General features: G+C 42.9%; 1 long non-coding RNA gene across 1 annotated transcript; it reads right to left on the bottom strand.

Moving 5' to 3' along the window:
• Positions 1-392: 392 nt before the first annotated feature.
• On the bottom strand, positions 393-1,958 carry LOC127604353 (uncharacterized). Its single transcript, XR_007963286.1, has 3 exons — positions 1,656-1,958; positions 1,379-1,492; positions 393-1,274 (listed from the first exon to the last, which is right to left on the bottom strand). It is a non-coding gene; the product is annotated as an uncharacterized LOC127604353 (long non-coding RNA).
• Between the last annotated feature and the right edge of the window lie 10,645 nt (positions 1,959-12,603).

Below are 12,603 nucleotides of genomic sequence, written 5' to 3'. Positions count from 1 at the left end.
GGCAAAAAGTGAAAGTAAGATATAAAAAAAGGAAAAGAAAATAGTCATCATCACAAATATGTGTTCAAAGGAGTAGAAAGAAGTAAAAAACCTACCCCGAGTCCTACCCCTTCTTATATATGAATTGATCATTTTTCAAAATAGGAAAGAAAGTCTACATATCAACAAATGCTTTTACCCTTATGTATGCTGTACTTATACATTTTTACAACTTTAGGTTTGTATATACAGTACATACTCATTAGAGCACATGTATATGTCGATTTTCTCATATTCATAATGGATGCTACATTTCATTAATATATTAAATCTCATCAATGTATTTCTGATATATTGCTATATTTCATGAGTGTATCGAATTTATCAGCTTAATTCTGATTTGTGTAGTTGTCTTGTACTACTCTCGAATTCATTTTTAATCTCAGCAAGAGAGTTACTCATTTTATTGGTCCGTTTCAGAATCATTCCACAGATTTACACCTATTACAGGTACACTCCTTTGTGTGATTTTGTTCGTGTTTTGGATTTTTTTGTATAGGTTAGTACCCCTTAAATGATGACAACATTCTCGAATTTAAAAAAGCTTCTGGATGTTTTGGCAAAGGAGGTTGTTGTGTACTTTGTACATTAATTGAAGTCAACCAGGTCATGAGATTTCATTGTTTAATTTGATAAACAGTGGATTTGTGGGTTCCGTTGGAGCCAGTGATTGTTCTGATTGCTTTGTATTGTAGTTTTAAAACAGAGTGTGTTTTACTGGCATTTCCCCATATTACCACACAATAGGTCAAATATGGAAGTAATAAAAGTATAATGTGTACAAGGATCTCTTATTCAGCACATCCTTAGTTTTTGGGAGGATCCCTATGGTTTGGGATATTTTTCTTTTATTATCTATTATGTAGCTGCCAGCATGGTTTTGCATCTACAACTGTTCCAAGACATTTTCATAAGGTCATTCATCGATTTGATGATGAAGTGTATACAATATCATTCACATCCATTTTGCAACATTCAATGTGTTCAAATAATGTGAAGATCATTTGAATGAGGATGCTTGTGGGCTTTGACATCACAATTTTTGAGAAAAATAAGATGCTCCAATGTTTTAAACTTCAGCCTGTTGCGTCTTTTACAAGCAATTTCTCCTGCTGTGGAGAACACACGCTCACAAGAGACGGATGAGGCTGCCGTACAAAGGAACTCCTTTGCGAGGTGGGAGAGGTTTGGGAAAGAAGTGTGTTGGTCCTTCCAGTACAGCTGCTTCCTGGAACCTTGATTGTCAAACATGGAGTGGAGAGTCAACCAATAATAATTACTGATTGTCAATTAATCATCAACATAGCAACCGTGAAAAGATGAGTGAACGTTTGTATACCTGGTGAAATACCGGGTGTATCGCGAACTTCATTCTCATGCTTGGCCCGATAATGCCTCAGCATGGTGGAGGTGCTTCTGTTGGCGAATTGACTTGGCAAATTCGACATTTCACCTGTAATGAAATGTGAATAAGAAGTAACTAAGAGTTACCTTGAAATGTATTCGGATTAGAATGGTACAACACATGTCAATAATCTGAGAGGCACTCGGTGAGTGCCTCTCGCCGAGAGGTTCTCGGCGACAGAAGGCGATTTGAATAAATAAATAAATAATACCTTATTCTCCAGGACATCAAAATGGTCCCACACAGCGGATGATTTGCGTCTCTGCTCCATAATCGGCAAGGAAGGCAAGGCACGAACACGAAGTCTGCACTGACACGAACTTCGACAAGCGAGCGTGAGTGAGGTCTGGCTTGTTTCGGCAAGTGGCATTGTGTCGCCAGACGTACTTCCTTATAAACACTGTGCGGCGGGCTTTTGCTGCGTCAACGCCCTCTGCACTGAGTCGACGCCCCCTGGACTAAGTGGCGCAGTCTGGACTGTGCCAAGCAGCCGATGTGTCAATTAGCAGCCTGGACTGTGTCAACTAGCAGCCTGGACTGTGTCAACGCAGCCGATGTGTCAATTAGCAGCTTGGACTGTGTCAACGCAGCCGGTGTGTCAATTAGAAGCCTGGACTGTGTCAACGCAACCGATGCAGTTCACGTGTCAATCACGTGACGTAATGAAGCAGCACATGCATCGACACGTGGTTTGCTCTGTGAGCCCGGCGCATGTGTCAATGCATCGGTGTCGCTGGACCCATCACTACTTCATTGTAAATGTTCTCTTCTAAGGTACATCTCCAAGCGCTACAAAAAGATTCATCTCCATCATATCATAACCAACAACAATGAAATTAAAGTAAAGCCCATCAAGAAAAATTGCTGCAAAATGTAAACCTCTGCAAATCGCCCATTTATGATACTACATTAATATTTTAAATGGTCTATGCAAACAGTGAATTTCATCCTTTAGAGAGGCTCTCATTTCTCCATAGGATTCTGCCACAAAATACGCACTGATAACAATGTCTTCACCCCCAAAAAATAAAGAAGTTGTCAGTAACAATGGCACTGTAAAATGGTTTCACTTGTGAGGTGCCAAATGTTAATCCAGTCCATCATTGAACCCTCCATGTTTGTAGCAAGGAATCTTTTTTTTCTCCCCAAAACCAATTTATCACCTTAAATGCTAAAAAGATCAAGATTATTGGGCACCAATAATCATGCCTAATGATGCACATAAATTGAACTAGTAGCCATTACTTTCTGTTGGCGTAAAAAGCAGGATTACAGCATACGACAATCAACAATTTTCAACAACAACAAAAAAGCCGTGTTGAAATACAGCGTCTTTCTTCTTTCTAACTTACACACTCTCAAACTCAAATGAGTATGCCGCAATCTAATGGTCGATTATTATCATTTCAATATTATGCTATAATGAAAGGATGGCTAGTTAGATAGATAAATACAGTATATCAAAGCCATACCACCGAAGAGTCACCATTAAATATTGTCACATTGTTCTTTGTGCGATTGCGTGTTTAGGGATCCAGGGGGAGTATTGCCGCATCTGTAAGTGCTCATCCACTGCTTCATGGTGTTTTATTTCGGGATGGGCACACAGGCTGCTCCGGAATAGAACAGCATTCAGGTGGAATGAGCTGACATGCTGCCAGGCCAGTTTCTCTCTGCAGTTCTCCTCTGCTTCCCTCCATCCACCCGTCCTTCTCTCCGCAGACACGGCACTGAGCGCCGGTTGTCTGAGAGTGTCTGTTTTAGTCACTCACACTAGCTCCCAGAGTCACCATGACCTGGATCCAGCCCCTCCCGTGATTTATGCAATCCCTTCATCAGCGAGTGTTTTTGTTTGGGTGCACGAGGGTGAGAGAGAGAGAGCTCTAAATCTCCATTGCCCCCTTTATGTTAGCTGTATTACGCAATCGGCATGGTGGTTTTGTCGGCGTACTCTCTGACCCCATGTGTGTTGGGTGAGTCTGTGTGTGTGTGTGTGTGTGTGTGTGTGTGTGCGTGCGTGTGTGTAAGAGAAAGAGAGAGAAAACAGAATGTTATGTCTCCCTCTCTCTTTTTTTATCCATCTATCCACGCAGGGACGGCGCTATAAGGTGGCCACGGCCAACACTGATTGCTCTCCGCCCACCCAACTTCTTACCCAAAACACCCAAAATACAAGCAGAAACAAATCTTGGAGTCAAAAAGGACCATTTAGAACAGTGACGAATGAATAGATTGTTATTTCATTGTACTTCTTGGAGGGGATTTGAATGAATGAGTTGAATGCAAAATAGCGTCAGCCATACGTGACTGTTGATCACTTGAATTGGCTGTTAACTGTTAACACACACACACACAAATATGTGTGAAAAGGGAGAGTTGGCGACGCCCAGAAAAACACTCAAAAAACAAACGAAAAAGCGATGTGGTTATTTTAAATACATACACAGTAATTCTCTTTAATTTAGTGGTACAGTAGTTAGTTTGTCATGACCTTGTAAGTAAAGTCCCTCATATCTCAAAGCAACACTGTATAACTTGTAAAAAGAGTGAAACATCGTCACATTATTTAAACGTCATTTAGAGTGTCCTAAAAATTCACACTGGCGTAAAACCTAATTAACTCATACAATGCGCTGATCCCAGCAGAGTCTTCTTCCTCTTTTTTGGGCCTCATTGTTTCCTGATTCTGAGAAATTTGTTCATGTTAAAAGAGGAGCGAGGCACAGTTCCCTCATATATTCCAACTAGCCCTCAAGCCTTCATTCATCTTCCCCTCTTCTTTTCTCCATCTTGTGTTAATCATCTCACTCCTCCCATACTCAAATATTATCCTAACAGGAAAGAGGGGAAAAAAATCTATTCAACAAATCCTTTCATGCACCCTGTAACCTGATAATATGATAACCTGTCCACTGAAGTGACCGTTGTTCCTGAAAGGGCTGTATTGACGCTCCAAACTTTCTATGAGTTTTACTTTACTTGCACACAAAATAGTTCCAAACAAGTAACAATCACGTTAGTGGCATACATCGTACTCAACAGTCTACCTCAGGGGTCCCCAACCTTTTTTGCCCCATGGACCGGTTATGTCAGACAATATTTCCACGGCCCTGCATTGAAGGTGTGGCGGATAAATACTACAAAATAATATGGAAAGCGCTGCATGAACACTGTGTTGTGTTCGAGAAATAATAATAAACATGAGGAGCGTATAATCTGGCCGCAACACTCTGATCGCTACGCTAATGTTTAATGCCTTCAAAATACGATGCAACGCAAATTCAAAGTGCATGAAAATGGCAACTCGCCACAATGCTGAATCAGTGCGATCCCCGAGCTTGATTTTCTGCAACCAGGCGGTCCCATCTCGGGTTAATAGGAGACAATGTGTGCTTTATGTCGAGTCTACTTTGTAATTTTGTTTTAGTCGCCGTTGCTGCACAAAACCCCCGCCTCACACAGGTAGCATGTCGGAAATAGCAACAGTGCTATTGTGGCGATCTCAGAATATTCAGCCATAACTTGAATCCAGAACACCGGCAGAGTTGTTGTCTTGAACGTACTTTTAAGGCCGCCGTCATTTACGATCTCCAGCATCCACCCATCCTCATTTAGCAAGCTCTAGCGTTTTGTTTTAAGCGTAATCAGTCACGTGACAGAGAAGCGCAGTTTGACGTGCGTCAAGAGTGACACAGACGGATGTAACGGAGAATCGAGTAATTTTTCAAAATAAAATATCTTCCGCATTCCAAAATAAATATGGAATTAATGTAAGTTCTCATTGTGCGGCCTGGTACCAAATGTCCCGTGGACCGGTACTGGTCCGCGGACTGACGGTTGGGGACCACTGGTATCAGACCCCAAAGAGGCACCTGAGACGATCCAACACATAACTGCAGGGTGTAAGATGCTCGCAGGGAAAGCCTACATGGAACGACATACCAGGTGGCTGGCATAGTCTACCGAAACATCTGTGCGGAGGATGGACTGGAAACCCCAAGGTCAAATTGGGAAACACCTCCGAAGGTGGTGGAGGATGACAGAGCAAAGATCCTGTGGGACTACCAGATCCAGACTGACAAGATAGTAATGGCGAACCAACCAGATATCGTGATCAGAGATAAAGGGCAGAGGAAAGCCGTTGTAGTGGATGTTGCGGTCCCAAGTGATGGAAACTTCAGAAAGAAGGAACACGAGAAACTCGAGAAATACCAAGGGCTCAGAGAGGAGCTGGAGAGAGCCTGGAAGGTAAAGGTGACAGTCATGCCTGTGGTGGTCGGAGCACTCGGGGCAGTGATCCCCAAACTAGATGAGTGGTTGCAACAGATTCTGGGAACGACATCAGACATCTCAGTCCAGAAATGTGCAGTGCTGGGAACATATACTGTGCAGAACCCTCAAGCTTCCTGGCCTCTGGTAGAGGACCCGAGCTAAATGAGGGACGGACACCACTCGAAGGGTGAGACTAGGATCAAAAAATATATATATATAGGTATATATACAGTATATATATCTTTGAGACGTACGCTCCACCACATCGAGACTACTTAAACAGCATGCCACGTTTAAAGGGGATGAATGGGAACGGAGGTCAACTATGACCACTCCCGCAGGAGCACAGGCCTGCCTCTGTCACTCAATTATGCACATTATATTTCAAGTCTCTTTTCAATTCCATTTGTATCTAAAATTATGACTTGATTCGCATATATTTAGTGAACCATAACAGCTTTGCTGTCTCCTCTCTATGGCTTTCCCCAGACAATAAATAACACCAACACACACAAAAACCCACAAGGATTTAAAGGATTAACACTTCAAATTCTCTGTCAGGGGACACGCTTCAGTGTGTATTTTAAGGGTTTTCTGTTGTCTGTGTGCCACTGATGCCAAAGGCATCAAACACGATTTTCACCTCAAGTGACTCCACTCCGAAGGACAAGTGAAAGGCAATCTGGAGAAGTGTAACCGAAAAAACAACAACATGAAGAGGGGTGCTGGGTTAGAGTAAAAGCAAGAAGTGAGCTCAGGGCCACGAAAGAAGGCCAGTGGTATCACAGGGATATCCGTGGCACGTCGTGTTGGGGCCATGAGAGGTCTGACGGGGAGCGGTGGGGTGTCTCCCCAAAGTGCATAACTGGAATCGGATTCTTACAGCAGGGCACGGTTCCGTAAAAATGTTCCTTCGTACATTGTGTGCACTTGATAGGACACAAAGATGCACGCACACATGTGGATTTCATGAAACCTTAATCAGCAATAGACTTCCACAAAAATATAATCCCCCCAAAAACTAATCACCATCTTCTAATTTCCCACCACGATACGAAGAAAATTTGATTGTCCTTTTGATTGTGCGAGCTGGTAAGAATTAAAATCGTGACTGTTGTCCTTGGATCCCCCTCGCCACCCAAAACTTGAACCCTTTTCATGCACCAATAAAGAGAACATGATAAGCTGTCTGCTGTAGTAACTGCTGTCCCTGAAAGGGTTAATGTTGGTGGACCATCATGGACGCTAAAGTGTTCGGGCTAATTGTACTCATCCGACTGGTGTGTAGTGCTTGTACAAACCTCATTTTTATTTTTCATCCTTTCATTCACCCATCAATGCCTGCATGACAAATAATTGAAATCTATTGTTTGATGGTGCAATACTGTACACTCACAGCTGCTCAACAACACAAATCAGCAAATTCGTAAAACACCCGCAGTCAATCTCTGGAATACATTGCCCCGTATGGACATTTAATGTGGACATGGACATGTATGACTGGAAATAGACACAAAAACAGGTCATCTGTATTAAATTGATACAGTTCAAGGACAAACTGAATGGTGATTGGATCCCACTAATGTAGACAGAAACGAAATACGGAACAAAAATATTGAGCGAAAAAGCACACCGACAAAGTATAAACAGAAATCGCTGGTCACAGGGAGCCAGGACAGAGAAGGCGTAAACAAAAAGTGCTTGCAAAAGGCACGGTGATAGTAAAGCCAAGAAGATAAACGAAATGACAACCATCCAATGACATGAAAACAAAACAAGACCACATAAAAGACAGAATAGTATGAATGATAATAAGACTTATGAATGAGAGACTCGAGAGCAATAAAAACGACCAAGACAAGATCGAGAGGTCTCGAAAACAACACTTGACCATGAGCAGCAAACAAATTCAAAAATCCGACAGACACTTGGCGATTAGGAAGTCCTTAAATACATGGCTAACTTGTTGAACATATTGGCAGCAGGTGTGCACGCTGGAGGGAAAGCCCTCCTCTGCCACCTGCTGGAGACACACAAGAACAGCAGCATGACAAAATCGATACAGATCACTTGGTTGGAACTGATGTGTTAATACGAAGCTGCACTGAAAATACATCCTTTGTTTTTGTTTTTTTTGATTGACTTAATTCGGACATGTACGTGTTTTTTTGCATGATTAAGCCAGTCAGGGACAGCGGTTACCACAGTGGACAGCTGACCATGTTATCAGGTTCCAGGGTGCATGAAAGGGTTAAACCCAAATAATCCACAGAACTCTGAATGACCTATGAATTGGTTATCATGCTCATCCATATTAGATTTGACACTCCATGTTATTAGGTTATTGTATTACAGGTTATCATTATTGTTGCATGAATGGGTTAAGATGTGTTCAGTATCAAACTGAAAATGACTTGAAATATTTTAGGAAAAGAAATGAATGAATGAATGAATGAATGAGTTGAAAATGTCATCAGTTGACCGGATTGTAATCATCGCAAATGCCTTCCTCTTTTTCAGTGTACCAAGATGTTTTTACATCAGCACATGAACCGAGCCCAATTCCAGACGACCGGAGACTAAAATATCTTCGCACTATAGAAGGAAGTGAAGGCTGTAATGGACCTTGTTGACTCTGCAAAACCCCTACTTGATTTATTGTCTTTCTGCGGATATTCATTGAGAGCGATAGAGCATATTAAACCAAAACAGTCTCACACACACACACACACACACACACACACACACACACACACACACACACACACACACACACACACACACACACACACACACACACACACACACATGCGTGCATGCACAAAGCACACATGTAGTTGCTCCTGATGACTCACTCAATCCCCTCTCCTATATTTGGATTTATCTCTGGGCGAAGACAAACTGAAAAGAAGCATCCAAAGAAAGTGTGCGCGTGCACCAACGCTTGCCTGTGTGCGCTTGAAAGGGCGGAGTGCTTCTAAGTGGATAGCTGACTTCCCGGTTTAGGTAAGAACATTGTGACAATGGCATGCTCATAATATAAGGGCCTCATACAGGCCTGCCGTCTGGCTTGAGTCATTAAAAGAAAAAAAAGATTGGCATAACTCCTCTACAAAGGGATTAGATTTACGCATAAACCTACTCATGCCTATTGTACAGTTGGTTTATTTGTCAGGTTATTTTCAAAACTGCTTTATTCCGGTTCATTTCAATTTTACAAAACTGAAAGGAAACATTTTTTGTCCGGTTTTGCATGGGTGGTGTTTGGAGGACCCCAAAAAGCAGGGAACTAAATACAAGCAAAGTGATGAGACAACAATAAATACCTGGACAAGACACAAAGGTTTGAGGGAGCTGATTGGTTAAACACGCGGATTACGAGAACAAGTGCAGTCAAAATGGGCACATGAGGGCACAAAACCAAGTGTAACCTAAAAAAAAAAAAAAAAAAGAACAACTTTTATCTAAATGCACAATCACCAACAAGACAAGAGCCACGGGTTGTTTTAACCCTTTCATGCACCCTGTAACCTGATAGCATGATAGGCTGTCCACTGTAGTAACCGCTGTCCCCGAAAGCAACCAAGTGCAGGCCACCATGAACATGGATGCAGGATTGTGTTTTTGTGTTTCAGTAACTTAATTTAGTTGCAAGAAAACAACTGACAACAACATTGAGAAAACACCCAAAGTCACCAATTGGAATTTTGGAGACAAAATAATAGAGTTGCATTTTCGCCACCACGATCTTTCGAAGAGAGCTCACCCAAAATGGGGACTTTGCCGTATCTGAATGTATGTGTTCACACAGCCGATATGGATTGCGCTGTTGTCATAATTACATCGCTGGTTTCAACACAGTGTGACATTTCACACTCTGGTCACAGTTCAAATAAAAATGTTGTCTTTAACCCTTTCGGGCACAGTGGTAACCAGCTTACCATGTTATCGGGTTACAGGGTGTGTGAAAAGGTTAAAAGCGATGTACGCATACTGATTTTGAACATTGGACCAGATATTTTGAAATGTGAGGGATCACACATCCATCCATCCATCCATCCAAAATCAACTGTCAGTGTGATAGAGAACATACATATCATGATTGCTCATAATTGCTATTTTTCAACAAGATAAATTATTCATCAGAATAGGAGAAGCAAAATAGCAAGATTGCAATGTGTGGTGAGTTACCCTTAATTTACCATGCCCATTGACTCGAATATCTAAAACGAAGAGGTGATACTTCAGTGGTGATGCAACAATAATGAGTCACCATTTCATGTGGGAGGATAAGTGTCAACACCCAACAGCAGGTTCCTCTGGGTAAACAAAATGTGCCGAATCACGCCTTTACATTGTTGCCAATCTCATCTTTTTTTTTTCTCGCCCCTCCGCTCACATCTGTCACCCCTTCACAACCACGCCACCACCTCCACCCTGCTCTTCATCACCCAGCGTCACTTGTTACCATGGGAAAAACAATGCTGACATCACGCTCAATATGCAATTCAATCAACGCTGCTTTTTTTAGCCACCACCCAGAGATAAGGGGTCATTCAAGCATGCACATTTGCCAGGGGGGAGTATGCCTCTGTGTTTGAGAGAGAGAGAGAGAAAGAGAGAGAGAGAGAGAGAAACTGCAGTGGTGTGCACACATGCAGGAGAGGCTGTCTGCATATTTATGTCTGACCTGATATTTATGTCAGGGAATAAATATCAGGGAATAAATATATAAATGGGAAACCCCTCCAAAGGTGGGGTTTCCCATTTTGACCTTGGAGTTTCCAGTCCATACTCAGCACAGATGTTTCGATAGACTATGCCAGCCACCTGGTTATGGCGTTCCATGTAGGCCTTCCCTGCCAGCATCTTACACCCTGAAGACACATAGTTGGATCGTCTCTGATGCATAGTTGGATGTCTCTGATGCCCCTTTGCACAACCTACACCTTGGGTCTCGTCTGGTGTGGTATATCTGGGCCTCTATGGCTCTGGTGCTCAGGGCCTGCTCCTGAGCAGCCAGGATGAGTGCCTCTGTGCTGTCCTTCAGGCCGGCCCTCTCTAGCCACTTGTAGGGGCTTGTTCTCCCATGATGGTCCCTCTTCCAGCGCCTCATCTTCTGTTCCCCATTGTCTGAGACATTCTCTGAGTACATCATCCGTTGGAGCCTTCTCCTTGATCTATTCATGGAGCTTGGATGTTTCGTCTTGGACAGTGGCTCTCACACTCATTCGTCCCCGGCCTCCTTTTTCCAGGTTGCATACAGTCTCAGAGTGCTGGATTTGGGATGGAACCCTCCATGCATGGTTAGGAGCTTTCGGGCCTTAACATCCGTGGTCGGAATCTCTTCCTTTGGCCACCTTTTTATTCCTGCAGGATATCTGATCACTGGCAGGGCATAGCTGTTTATTGCCCGGGTCTTATTCTTGCCATTGAGCTGGCTTCTTAGGACTTGCCTCACCCGCTGGAGGTATTTGGCCGTAGCCGCTTTCCTTGTTGCCAGTTCGAGGTTGCCATTGGCTTGTAGTATACCGAGGTACTTGGTGAGACCCCTTCAGTGTGACTACCTTGCCTCTCTTCATCACCATCCGACTACATTTCTCAAGCCCGAATGACATCCTGATGTCGCTGCTGTAGACTCAGGTTGTGTGGATCAGGGAGTCTATGTCCTTTTCACTCTTAGCATACAGCTTTATGTCATCCATGCAGAGGAGGTTAGTGATCATAGCTCCATTTCTGAGGCGTAGATGGGGGGTGGGGGGGGGGGGGGGGGGAATGTGATAACATGGCTGTGTTGGAATGTAAGATTTCAAAGAAGAAGAATTCAAGACATGTGGAAATAAAGCCAACAAAAGGGTGGATCAAAGGTGGGGTCAGAGTGTCAGATTGGTTGTTAGCGGACAGTAGGAGTCAGCTTTAATCCTTATTTGTAACTTGGAAGCACAATCTTTGCATGGGGAAATTAACGCTCACGTGTACGTTTTCCTTACAAACAAACCTTTCCTTACAAACAAACCTTGATTAAAATGGGACTGAGTTTGTATTTATTTGGGGCCTTCGAGCATTTGTAAGCAGAACTGCTGATTCAGTAAAAAGGCGTTGCATGTGCATTTCCGGTTGGTCTTTGGAACTCAGTGGTTACGTCAGAATTCAATGTCTGACAAAGGATGTGTAACCCGGATTATGGCATGAGGCAATGGGGAGTGGACATAACCAAAATCTATATTGACTAAAAGAGTAGCGTCGTTAAAAATTGCCTAATTAAACAGATCTGATTATTGCCGTGGCCCGAGCGAATCAGGGCACAAAATACTAGTGGGGTGTCAGCGAATGAGGGGTGCAGTTTTTCACCTTCGTGACGTCACGAACGTGCGGCGCAACCTATCTCGGGCTGAAAGAAAAAAAAAGGAAACTCACACCGGTGTTGAGAAAGGTGATCACTAATTATTTTGCTTGAGGGAAAGGTCAACTAAGAGTTTGAGACTAAATTGGATTTATTTACTTTCTTCTTTTTTCACTGTGGTTGTCATGATAATAATTTTGTTGTCCTGTGTTTATGTTTGATATAAAAGTTGATTGTTTTTACAACTGTTGTCTTGTTTCTTTGCCCATGCCACCCCCTCAATGATGACATCATTGGCTCCAGTGAATCGAACCTAGTGTCCCCTTACTGGTCCAAGTAGAAACCCGTTGTCTGCCCATAGTGTTTTACCATCTCCAGCATGAATAAAACAGACGTAGCCCTTGTTACAGATGGATAAAGAAATGGATGGGGCAAACTGTTATGAGGCAAAACCAAGCAAGAGGCAGAGGAGGCTGCGTGCCTGGTGAGATAGAGTAAGAGCAACACTTGTCGACTACGTTCTCACTGATAAAAGGGTAAATGC

Source organism: Hippocampus zosterae, chromosome 7 (genome assembly GCF_025434085.1).
Source record: "Hippocampus zosterae strain Florida chromosome 7, ASM2543408v3, whole genome shotgun sequence".
In the NCBI taxonomy this organism is placed as follows: domain Eukaryota; kingdom Metazoa; phylum Chordata; class Actinopteri; order Syngnathiformes; family Syngnathidae; genus Hippocampus; species Hippocampus zosterae.
The sequence above is the reverse complement of the archived record's forward strand: the minus strand, read 5'-3'. Positions and strand labels throughout refer to the sequence as shown.